This window comes from Sus scrofa, chromosome 12 (assembly GCF_000003025.6).
Source record: "Sus scrofa isolate TJ Tabasco breed Duroc chromosome 12, Sscrofa11.1, whole genome shotgun sequence".
Lineage (NCBI taxonomy): Eukaryota > Metazoa > Chordata > Mammalia > Artiodactyla > Suidae > Sus > Sus scrofa.
Genome location: NC_010454.4, coordinates 34,230,421 through 34,241,469, shown reverse-complemented (window position 1 = coordinate 34,241,469; position 11,049 = coordinate 34,230,421). Strand labels below are relative to the sequence as shown.

The following is an 11,049-nucleotide window of genomic DNA, read 5'->3' as shown; positions in this document are numbered from 1 at the left end:
GAGAGAAGACTGACAGCCTTCTCCACCTGCTCTCCCCAAGGGCGTCCTGGACTCAGCGCTCTGAGAGAGGAGCCCCGCAGAGCGCGTGTCAAATGTGGGTTTTGCCAAGGCTGGATCAGTCAACCTACTGTGGTGCCCTAAGTGCCAGGCCTAGCATCCGATGCCCTCCACCATTGGACCTAATCTACTTTGCAGGCCTCCTCTCCGCGATTTCCCCCTGGGTAGACTTAGAGTTGGAGCTGGGCTGGTGTGCGGACGCTGGGCAAATAAACAACTCTGGGCGTGTCAGCCCCCGCCCGGACAAGAGCATTGCCGAGCCCGGATTGGTTGATCCTCCGGCGTTCTGATTGGTCGGGTGAGGGGGCTCATTCACAGGCGTTGCTCCACTCCAGCTGAAGTTCACGCTAACCCAGCTTCACTCTCTAAACTCTGCACGGTTGTTGTATGCATTCTACGTATATATAGATAAAATTAAGTTTTATGATGTGCCTCCCAGTACAGTGTTGGCCCCCTAAAGAACGGCTGAATCTGTTGGTTTGTTGCATCTCACTTCCAAACCACACATGTGCGGGTGAGCCGCTTTGTGGGAAGTTGTTGCGGAGCTGCCTTTTGCCTCTGCGAGGCCACTGTTTATCCTGGGATGCCCTTTTTCTGGGTTAGGTTTTATTTTTTATTTTTTGTCTTTTTGCCTTTTCTAGGGCCGCACCCGCGGCATATGGAGGTTCCCAGGCTAGGGGTCTAATCGGAGCTGTAGCCGCCGGCCTACGCCAGAGCCATAGCAACTCGGGATCCCAGCCACGTCTGCAACCCACACCACAGCTCACGGCAACAATGGATCCTGAACCCACTGAGCGAGGCCAGGGATCAAGCCCGCAACCTCCTGGTTCCTAGTCGGATTCGTTCACCACTGCGCCACGATGGGAACTGCTGGGTTAGCTTTCAAAAAGACCCACTTTTCTGGCACCCGTCCTTTCTATCATCTACACTTATATTTCACGTTTCCTTGCCTTCTGTCACACTCTTCCATATGGTAGAAATGCTTTTCCTTCTCACTATTTTTGTTTTGTTTTGTTTTGAACGTGGTTCAATATGCCTGATCACTAGGCTCCTCTAATGAGAAAAAGCTGATTGTAGGGCTTGGGCAGAGAAAACACAAAGTGTGCTTGGAACGGTTTTGAAAAACTCTATTTGGAAATAATTTCAAACTTACAAAAAGTTGCAAAAACAAAAAGAGTACAAGAAACACCTATATAGTCTTTACTCAGGTTTGCCTATTGCTAACATTTTATCCTTTACTTAATCCAATAAGGTCTCTTTAATTTTTTTTCTCTGAACCTCTTCAGGGTTTTATACATTATAGACCTTACTCCTTAATTCTGTGTGTATTTCCTAAAGATTGAGATAAGCCCTTACACCACAGTCCAGGTATTAATTTTACCCATTTACACTTATATGATACTTTTATTTAATCTACTATCCATATTCCAGTTTTGTCTGCGGATCTGATTGTGTCCTTGACAGCATCTCCCTCTCCAGTTCAAGTTCTAGTCGAGGGTCAGGTGTTGTGTTTGGTTGCCCTGTCTCTTTAGTCTTTATATTTTCTTAAATTATTTAATTTATTTTTTTAGGGCCACACCCGCAGCATATGGAAGCTCCCAGGCTAGGGGTCAAATTGGAGCTGCAACTGCCAGCCTTCACAGCGAGGCCGATCCTTAACCCACTGAGTGGTGCCAGGTATTGAGTCCTCATGGATATTAGATGGGTTCTTAACTCACTGAGCCACAACAGGAACTTCCTCTTTAGTCTTTTAAAATCTGGACCATTTACATAACTGGCTTTTGGAAGTTCCCTTACACAGCAGGTTAAGGGTCTTGCATTGTCACTGTGGTGGCTTAGGTTGCTACTGTGGTGTGGTTAGATCCCTGGCCCCAGAACTTCCACATGCCATGGGCATAGCCAAAACAAAAAACCAAGAATATATAGTTGGCTTAAAAAAAAAAATTACAGACTCTGTCTTAAAAAAGAAAGAAAGAAAGAAACAAAGTTCTTCATTTTGAGTTTGTCTGATGTTTCCCTATTTTGGTGGGGGGCCGGGGGCTGCCTGGTGGCATGTGGCGTTCCCAGGGCCAGGGATCAGACAGGAGCTGCACTTGTGACTTACACTAGACCAGATCCTTAACCCAGTGTGCCAGGCTGAGGATCGAACCTGCCTCCCAGGACTCCAGACATGCCACTGACCCTGTTTCGCTACAGTGGGTACCCCTGCTGTTCCCCTATGATTAAACTGAGATTATACATTTTCAGCTGGAATACTGCTAAGGCAATGTGTCCTCAGGATGTCATATCTAGAGGCACGTGATGACCCTCTGGCCCTCCTAGGTGACATTACTTTAAGTCACCGAGTCAAGGCATTGCCTTGTTTCTCCATCATATATAATCACTGTTTTTCCCCTTGCAACTAATAAGTCTGTGGGGAAACACTTTAAGACCCTTTTTTGTTTGTTTGTTTGTTTTGCTTCTTAGGGCCACACCCTTGGCATTATGGAGGTTCCCAGGTTAGGGGTTGAATTGGAGCTGCAGCTGTTGGCCTACACCACAGCCACAGCAACAGAGGATCTGAGCCGAATCTGGAAACCACACCACAGCTCATGGCAATGCTGGATCCCCCACTCCCTGAGCAAGGCTAGGGATCGAACCTGAGTCCTCATGGATACTAGTCAGATTGGTATCCCTGTGCCACAAGGGGAACTCCCAAATATCCCACTCTTAGCCATAATTTCTCTAGATTAAGCATCCATCGATGGCTGATGCAATCTTGACTGTGATGGTGGAAACATCTCTTTGCACAAGAAAGTCAGGATGGGAATGTATCAAAGAAGCTGGGAATGTATCTAAAGAACACAGGAGCCAGGAAATGGCCAAATCTGGAACAATCTAAGCATCAAAATAAGTAAGGATAACAATAAACTATAAGCAATTGAAGGAAAGGAATAATTGATGACTATATAAGTAAATGAGTTAGTGTATCCTCCTGCTTATTCTTATTTATTTATTTCTTTGCTATTTATTTATTATGGCTGCATCCACAGCATATGGAAGTTCTTGGGCCAGTGAGGGCATCTAAGCCGCAGCTGTGGCAACGCTGGATCCTTTAACCCACCGTGCTGCAGCTGGAATTCCATCCCCCTCCTGTTCCTTTAAATCTCAGTTCAGCCTTCTCTGGAACCAGCCCTCCAGCAGTAGCTGTGCCCTCTACGCTGTTATACCAGCTGCACTGCTCCTCTGACCAACCGCCCTCCTGAGACAGTTCCCTGACTAGGTAAACAGAACTGAACTGAGCCCTGGGCTCGGCCTCCCCCTGCCCACAGGGAGCAGACCCTGGAGGCTTAAGTGTGGGACTTGGGCAGAGGGTCTGGACCCTAGGAACCCAGTCCTGTCATAGCCTTAGGGTCCTCTTGCCCAGAGAGAGGTTTCTGTTTTCCCTCTTACTTTTTTATTTTTATTTTTATTTTTTGTCTTTTGTCCTTTTAGGGCCACACCAGTGGCATATGGAGGTTTCCAGGCTAGGGATCTCATCGGAGCTGTAGCTGCCAGCCTACGCTACAGCCACAGCAACGCCAGATCCGAGCCGAGTCTGTGACCTACACCACAGCTCACAGCAACGCCAGATCCTTAACCCACTGAGCGAGGCCAGGGATCGAACCCACAACCTCGTGGTTCCTAGTCAGATTCGTTTCTGCTGTGCCACGACAGGAATGCCACGTTTTCCCTCTTACTTCTAGAATTTCTTTTATTTAATTTTTGGCTGCACCTGTGGGATATGGAAGTTCCTGGGCCAGGGATTGAACCTGAGCCACAGCAGTGACCCAAGCCGATGCAGTGACCGTGCTGGATCCATAACATGATGAGCCACAAGAAAACTCCTCTGTATCCCTTTTAAAGAGATACCTGGTAAGTGAAATCTCCCTTCACTCAGCCCCTCAGTGTCCTCCAGTCACCATCCAGGAACTAGGCTTTGTGTAACCCCAGGGGAGGCTCTTCTACCAAAGAATAAGACTTTTTTTTTTTTTTTTTTTTTTTTTTGTCATTTCCACTGGGGCCCAGAGCCTTGCTCCAGGCCTGCGGAGGTAGGGCCAGCTACCTCTCCTTCCTTTCCCGGTCATTTTACTGGTGCAACAAAAGGCCCCTCCCTACAAGCACGAAGGAGCCCTCCCCAGGACATGGGGACCCAAAGGCTCCTCCACCTGTGGCCGGCTCCCCAGTCCTCCTCATATGCATCCTGCCCCACCAGGATCCCGCCTCCTCCATGGATCTTCATCACTGGAGAAAAATCAGATCTGAACATTTAAACGAAATTGATCACAGGCAGGCCTCTTTGGGACTAAAAGAATGACAATAAGTAAAAGAGGCATCATTCCTTAAGTGCATTAGAGTGACATGGAGCAGACTTTGCAACCAGACCACCTGAATTCCTATCCTGGCTCTGTGAAGAAACTTGGGGAGTTCCACTGTGGCTCAGCGGTAATGAACCCAACTAATATCCATGAGGACGTGGGTTCGATCCCGGCCTCGCTCAGTGGGTTAAGGATCTGATGTTACCGTGAGTGTGGTGTAGGTTGCGAATGCAGCTCGGATCCTGCATTGTAGCTGTGGCTGTGGTGTAGGCCAGCAGCAGCAGCTTCAATTCAACCCCCTAGCCTGGGAACTTCCATATCTCAAAGGCTCAGCCCTAAAAAGACAAAGAAAGAAAGAGAAACTTGGGCAAGTGACTTACTCTCCCTGTGCCTCAGTTTCCTAATCTATAAACCAAACCTAAAGGCAAGACCCACCACAGGGCCATTTCTAGGAGTAAATGAGTTAACAATGAAATGTTGGAGTTCCCTGGTGGCCTAGTGGGTTAAGGATCTGGTGTGGTCACTGCTGTGGTTCGGGTTTGATCCCTGGCCTGGAAACTTCTGCATGGCCAAAAAAAAACCCAAATACCCGCAAAACAATGTAAGTGTTAATTAGCATATGGTAAGCATTATAGGTTTGATTTATAATTATTTTAATTATTTCTGGGAGTATAGTGAAGTGCCTGGGCTCTGGGGTCACAGGCTGGGTCTGTGTTGGTTCTATCACTTATTTTATTTTATTTTTTTGTCTTTTAGGGCCACACTTCTGGTATATGGAGATTCCCAGGCTAGGGGTCAAATCGGAGCTGTAGCCCCAGGCCTACACCACAGCCACAGCAACTCGGGATCTGAGTTGCATCTGTGATCTACACCACAGCTCCCGGCAACGCCAGATCCCGAACCCACTGAGCAAGGCCAGGGATCGAACCCGAGTCCTCATGGATGCTGGTCGGGTTCGTAACCTCTGAGCCACAACAGGAACTCCTATCACTTATTGTTGGACGTTAGGAACGCTTTTGATCTCCCTCTGTTTCAGCGTCCACATCAGTCAAATAGAAATGGTAATAACGCCTGTCCCTTGGGGGTTTTCTGAAGACTAAATGAGCTAAAATGTGCCCAAGTGCTTAAAATAAGGCCAGACATGTTGTAAATGTTCCAAAAACTGTATTAGTTACTATTTATAATCCAGTGAGGAGAAAGGTGATATTCTTATCATCATTTTAGAGGGAACAGAGACTCAGAGAGGTTAAGTAATTCACCCAAGGTCACCCAGCTTGTTAAGAGGCACAGCAGGGATTTATTTGCACTCAGGTCTGACTGGCACGAAGGCCTGGGCTTTTAGCCACTACACTCTAATTAGGGGGTTTAGAGGAAGTTTAGGAGGAAGACGAAATCTGCTGCTCCAAGCTGGGATTGAACCTCTAGCCTCTGTGAACTTTTTGTAGAAAATGCTTAACTCCAGGCTAGCTCTCTCTCCAGGTGCGGGTAGGGGGTGGGGGTACCTCACTGCCTCAACTCTTGATATTGTTGGGAAAATCAAAGTAATTGTTAATATTTTATTTTTTATCTTTTAGGGTCACACCTGCGGCATATGGAGGTTCCCAGGCTAGGGATCTAATGGGAGCTGTAGCTGCCGGCCTACACCACAGCCACAGCAAAGCATGATCCGAGCCAAGTCTGCGACCTACACCACAGCTCATGGCAAACACCGGATCCTTAACCCCCTGAGCGAGGCCAGGGATCGAACCCGCAACCTCGTGGTTCCTGGTCGGATTCGTTTCTGCTGCTCCACAACGGGACCTCCCATATTCTATTTTAAAATCCAAGCTTGTGCCTGTGACACACTCCTTCTCTGGAGATTCTTTAGTGTGGCGTTCTGGGCCACTCACTGTCACACCCTCCTCCCCTTTCCAGCTTCATCTTGCTCCCACCTTCCACCCACCCTGCACCGTGGATACACCCCCACATCCGAAAATGCCTCAACAGTCCCACCTCCCTGCCTTTACTTACTCCGTGCCCCCAGATGGGCATTGCACTTATCTCCAGCTAAAATCTTTTTTTTTTCTTTTTTTTCCCAGCTAAAATCTGGTTCCTCTCTCAAGGCGCAGCTCAAAAGGCAGTTCTTCAAAGTGCCCTTTCTGACCCCGCCTCCAAGGGAATTAATCACTGCCTTGCCAGGAAGCCCCAGAGCCCTCTGCTCACACCTTGATTTTATTTATTTATTTTTCCATGATAGCTGGTTTACAATGTTCTGTCAAGTCTCTACGTACAGCAAAGTGACCCAGTCACACATACACACACACCTTCTTTTTCCCACATTATTCTCCATCATCAGGGAGTAGATATAGTTCCAGGGCTGTGCAGCGGGATCTCATCGCTTATGCATTCCAAAGGCAAAAGTTTGCATCTCTTAACCCCGGATGCTCAGTCCCTCCCCCTCTCTCCCCCTCCCCCTTGGCAACCGCAACTGTCTGATCTCCAAATCCATGAGTTTCTGTTCTGTCACACCTTGATTTTAGTGTCACCCTCTGCCTTGTATTATTTATCGAGCTGTTCTTCATCCACCTTCCCTTTGGGGGGCAGTGAGGAGGGGCTCCCTATTGTTCATCTTTGGGGTCTCTGTATGGCTACACAGGAGGTCAACAAACATGGTCATGGAACTGGATGGAAATAGCCTAGTTAGGCAAAATTATGGAGGAAAGTCACTTATGTTTAACTTTCCTTCTTCCAATCATGCATAATGACCTTGAAGTCTACATATGGGTGCATGTATACATACATCTATGACGTTATAAAGGAATGTACGTATGTCCTTCAGAATGGATATGCAATGAGGTCCTGCTGTGCAGCACAGGGAACTATGTCCAATCTCTTGGGGTAGAACATGATGGAAGATAGTATGAAAAAAGAATGTAGGAGTTCCCATCATGGTTCAGTGGTTAACGAATCCGACTAGGAGCCGTGAGGCTGCAGGTTCAATCCCCAGCCTCTCTCAGTGGGTTAAGGATCCGGTGGTGCCAGTGCCGGATTCCGCGTTGCTGTGGCTCTGGCGTAGGCCGGCGGCTACAGTTCCGATTAGACCCCTAGCCTGGGAACCTCCATATGCCGGGATGCGGCCCTAGAAAGGCAAAAAGACCAAAAAAAAGAATGTATATATATGTATGACTGGGTCACTGTAGAAACTGACTCTGTAAATCACTTACACGCTAATTAAAAAATGTCTATTCAATGTAGGAAGTTTGGAAAATCTGGGAATATTAATAACACAGTAAAAGTTATCTACAAAACCCTCATCCAGCAATTGCTCACATACTGGCATATTTTCTTCTATGTTTATAACTAAATAGGCTCACATTTTATATACTGTTTTGTCACCTCGCTTTCCCATAACATGTTTTGAATATTTTTATAGACAATATTCTTTGAAAGTAATTTTAGAGAGTTCTCCTCGTGGCTCAGCAGGTTAAGAACCCAACTAGTATCCATGAAGATGTGGGTTTGATCCCTGGCCTTGCTCATAGGGTTAAGATCTGGCGTTGTCATGAGCTGTGGTGTAGGTCACAGATGCAGTTCGGATTCCTCGTTTGCTGTGGCTGTGGTATAGGCTGACAGCAGCAGCTCTGCAGCTTTGACTCGACCCCTAGCCTGGGAACTTTCATATGCCACAAGTGTGGCCCTGAAAAAGACAAAAGAAAAAAGAAAAAGGAAATTTTAATGGTTGCATGGAATTCCATTTATCTACACCTTCGCTCCACCCCACTACCTCGCAGAGGACAAGCTGCCAACCTCAGTACAGGAAGGCAGGGCCTCTGGAGCCTTACAAAAGTTACCAATGAAGGGAAGACACATGTTTTTTGTTTGTTTTTGTTTTTTGCTTTTTAGGGCCACACTGTGGCTTATGGAGGCTCCCAGAGCTGCAGCTGCTGGCCTACTACGCCACAGCCATAGTAACGCAGGATCCGAGCCACTTCTGTGACTGCTCATGGCAGCCCTGGATCCCCAACCCACTGAGCAAGACCAGGGATTGAACCCTCATCCTCAGGGATCCTAGTCGGGTTCATTAACCACTGGGCCACAAAGGGAACTCCAGACACATGGTTTTTGTAAGGGCAAAGCAGGCACGTCTCACCACCTGTCAGAAGTCAGTCCTTTCGAAAGTATTTACTCCCTCGTGGGGGCTGCTGGGCCTGGAGCTGGGAGGTGCAGGCGCTGAGTCAGAAGATACCCCCTACCTCCCAGGAGCTCATGCAGAGAGCAATTGCAATACCATGCACTCCCTAGAGGCTGGCAGGATGGACAAAAGGATAACTCGGAAGTATTTTCTCTGGGTTTCGTGGTCCAATCAGTGACGATGGAGAAAGGGAGAGGATTATGCAAATTACCTGGATATTTACACCACTTCGTTTCCCACCTCAGGCCTCATTAAGCTGCCTTTGGTGGCTTGAGGAGGAAGTGAGGGTCTCCTGATGGCTGGGACCGTGTGGTCGGTTCCAAAGCCGCAGCCACACGCTCTTGTCCACAATTCTTGCCTGGCATTTGTCCAGGGCTGTGCAACTCTCTGACGGGAAATGTCCAGGAGGACCCCGTGAAAAAAAAAAGAGTATGTTGGGAATTCCCGTGTGGCTTAGCAGGTTAAGGATCCGGCGTTGTCACTGCTCCAGGGCTCTGGTCACAGCTGCGGTGTGGGTTCGATTCCTGGCTGGGGAAACTTCTGCATGGTGCGGGTGTGGCCAAAAAAAAAAAAAAAAAAAAAAAAAAAAAATTATGTTGCCAGCAGCTACAAAGTGTTTTTCAAGGACAAGCATCTCTTCCAGTGACTGGTTTTATTTGATGACTGTATTAATAACACATGAAAAGATTTCGTGAACACTCTGCCTCCCAGTGTAAACAGGGGAATCTCCAAGTTTGCAGACGCATTTTCCTCGCTCCCAAATGCCACGGCAACAGACAGGGGAGGAACTGCAGAGGGATCTTGTAAGTAAGCAGAAAAGTGGCAAATGAACGGCACCGTGGGCAAGTGTCACATAATTGCAAGGAGGGTAAATTCTGAACTCTCGGTTACAACCTTGGCAAAGGAGACAGGAGTCAGGATGCAGGCATGGGTCAGTCCCTCTAGATTAGGCATCTTTAGCTGCCCTATGGACTACCTCCTGGGGTTTCAAGGGACTCCAAAACCCAACGAACCACCAAGTGAAGGGGCCCTGGGAGAGGTGGGTGGGAGAGACCCCTCAGAGGCATCTGGGCACCCAGCCCTGGAGCTCAACTCCTCCCACTAGTTAAGGCTGGGCCTCCCTGAGACAAAGCGGTTGAGGTTTCTCTCTCTCCAAGGTTCCTAACTTGCTTGACATGCAAATGATGGAAACACACAGGTGTGTGGGGCACTCTGGTTTGTGGTTTTTACCTTCAGTCTCTGTGGCTGAGCATGTGGATTTGTCTCAGCAGACCAGGAGACTGCAAGTCCTCAGGGGAGGAGGGCCGAAGTGCCTGTTCCCTGGGGTGTGTGCCCAGATGAGCAGGTGGGTCTCTTCGGCAGGCTTGTCCAGGAGGAGGGTGCAAGGCCCTTTGCAGACTGTCTGGGGGCAGAGTTGGAACTGTATTCTGGCCTTCATCCAGTTCCAGTCCCTTCCTTGTGTAGTCTCTTCAAAGCCGGGTGCTTGGCAGGTCACCACCTGACCCACCCTACTCGCCCCCCAATGGGAGTCTGAAACTAAACCACGTGGGACAAGAAGAGCCAAGGTGAATTTCCCATGCAAGGAACAAGTTTTTCTGTGGGAGGAAGGCTCAGATGCCCCCGAGGTGACCTGGTACGTTAGGGAGATGGGGACATGGCAGGTGGTATCGGTAATAACCTGCCTTTGATTTCCTGACCTCCTCCCCACCACCTTCTCTAACCTCAACATTTTATTTTGTTTCCTTTCCTGAACCCAAACTCCCTGGGGCTGCCCCTCCCGCCGCTTCAGCTGTCCCAGGCCGCAGATGCGCGCCCACATTCTGCACCCTCTCGAGCTGCTGTCTCGGGTGTCCCGCCCCACCCTTTCCACGGTGCGCCCTTTGGCGCCGCTCCCGGAGCTGGGAGGGATAGGATGCCCCACACCCGCTCTGCCTGGGGATCGAGGCTCCCGTTTCCCGCCCTCCGGGCCCCCTAGCCCGTAGTCCCCGCGGCTGCCGCGGGGGTCCACCTCGTCTTCACCCGGCACCCCGCCCCGATCCCCGCGACTGTGTTGCCGGCAGACCCCGATCCCGCTTCCCTCCTCTCTCCAAGGGGTCGGCATCCAAAAGGGTCTGGGGGCTGCGCCCGGCCCACGCCCCCCTCCCCACCCCGCAGCCCCGCTCCTCCCCGCGCGCGGCCCCACTTGTGGCCCCGCGGCGGCCGCGCAGGGACAGCTGCATTTCGCGCCGCCCGCCGCTAGGAAGCCGGCCGCGCCTCGCTTTCCCCGCCTCCCGCGCCCCAGCCGCGCCGCCGCGCCGGGCCCGCCGCCACCGCCGCCGCCGCCGCCGCCGCCGCCGCGGGATCGCGCCCCTCCCCCAGCCCGCGGCCCCTCCGGTCCGCGGGGAGCGGACGCGCGCGCGGCTGCTCGGTAAGACCTCCCTTCGCTCCCGGCCGGCGCCGCCCGGCCCCACCTTCCCGGGCCCGGTCGCCGAGGCGCGGCCGGGA

General features: G+C 50.2%; 1 long non-coding RNA gene across 1 annotated transcript; it reads right to left on the bottom strand.

Annotated features, from left to right (window-relative positions):
- LOC106505450 lies at nucleotides 9,199–10,757 on the bottom strand. Its single transcript, XR_001299891.2, has 2 exons — nucleotides 9,796–10,757; nucleotides 9,199–9,459 (listed from the first exon to the last, which is right to left on the bottom strand). It is a non-coding gene; the product is annotated as an uncharacterized LOC106505450 (long non-coding RNA).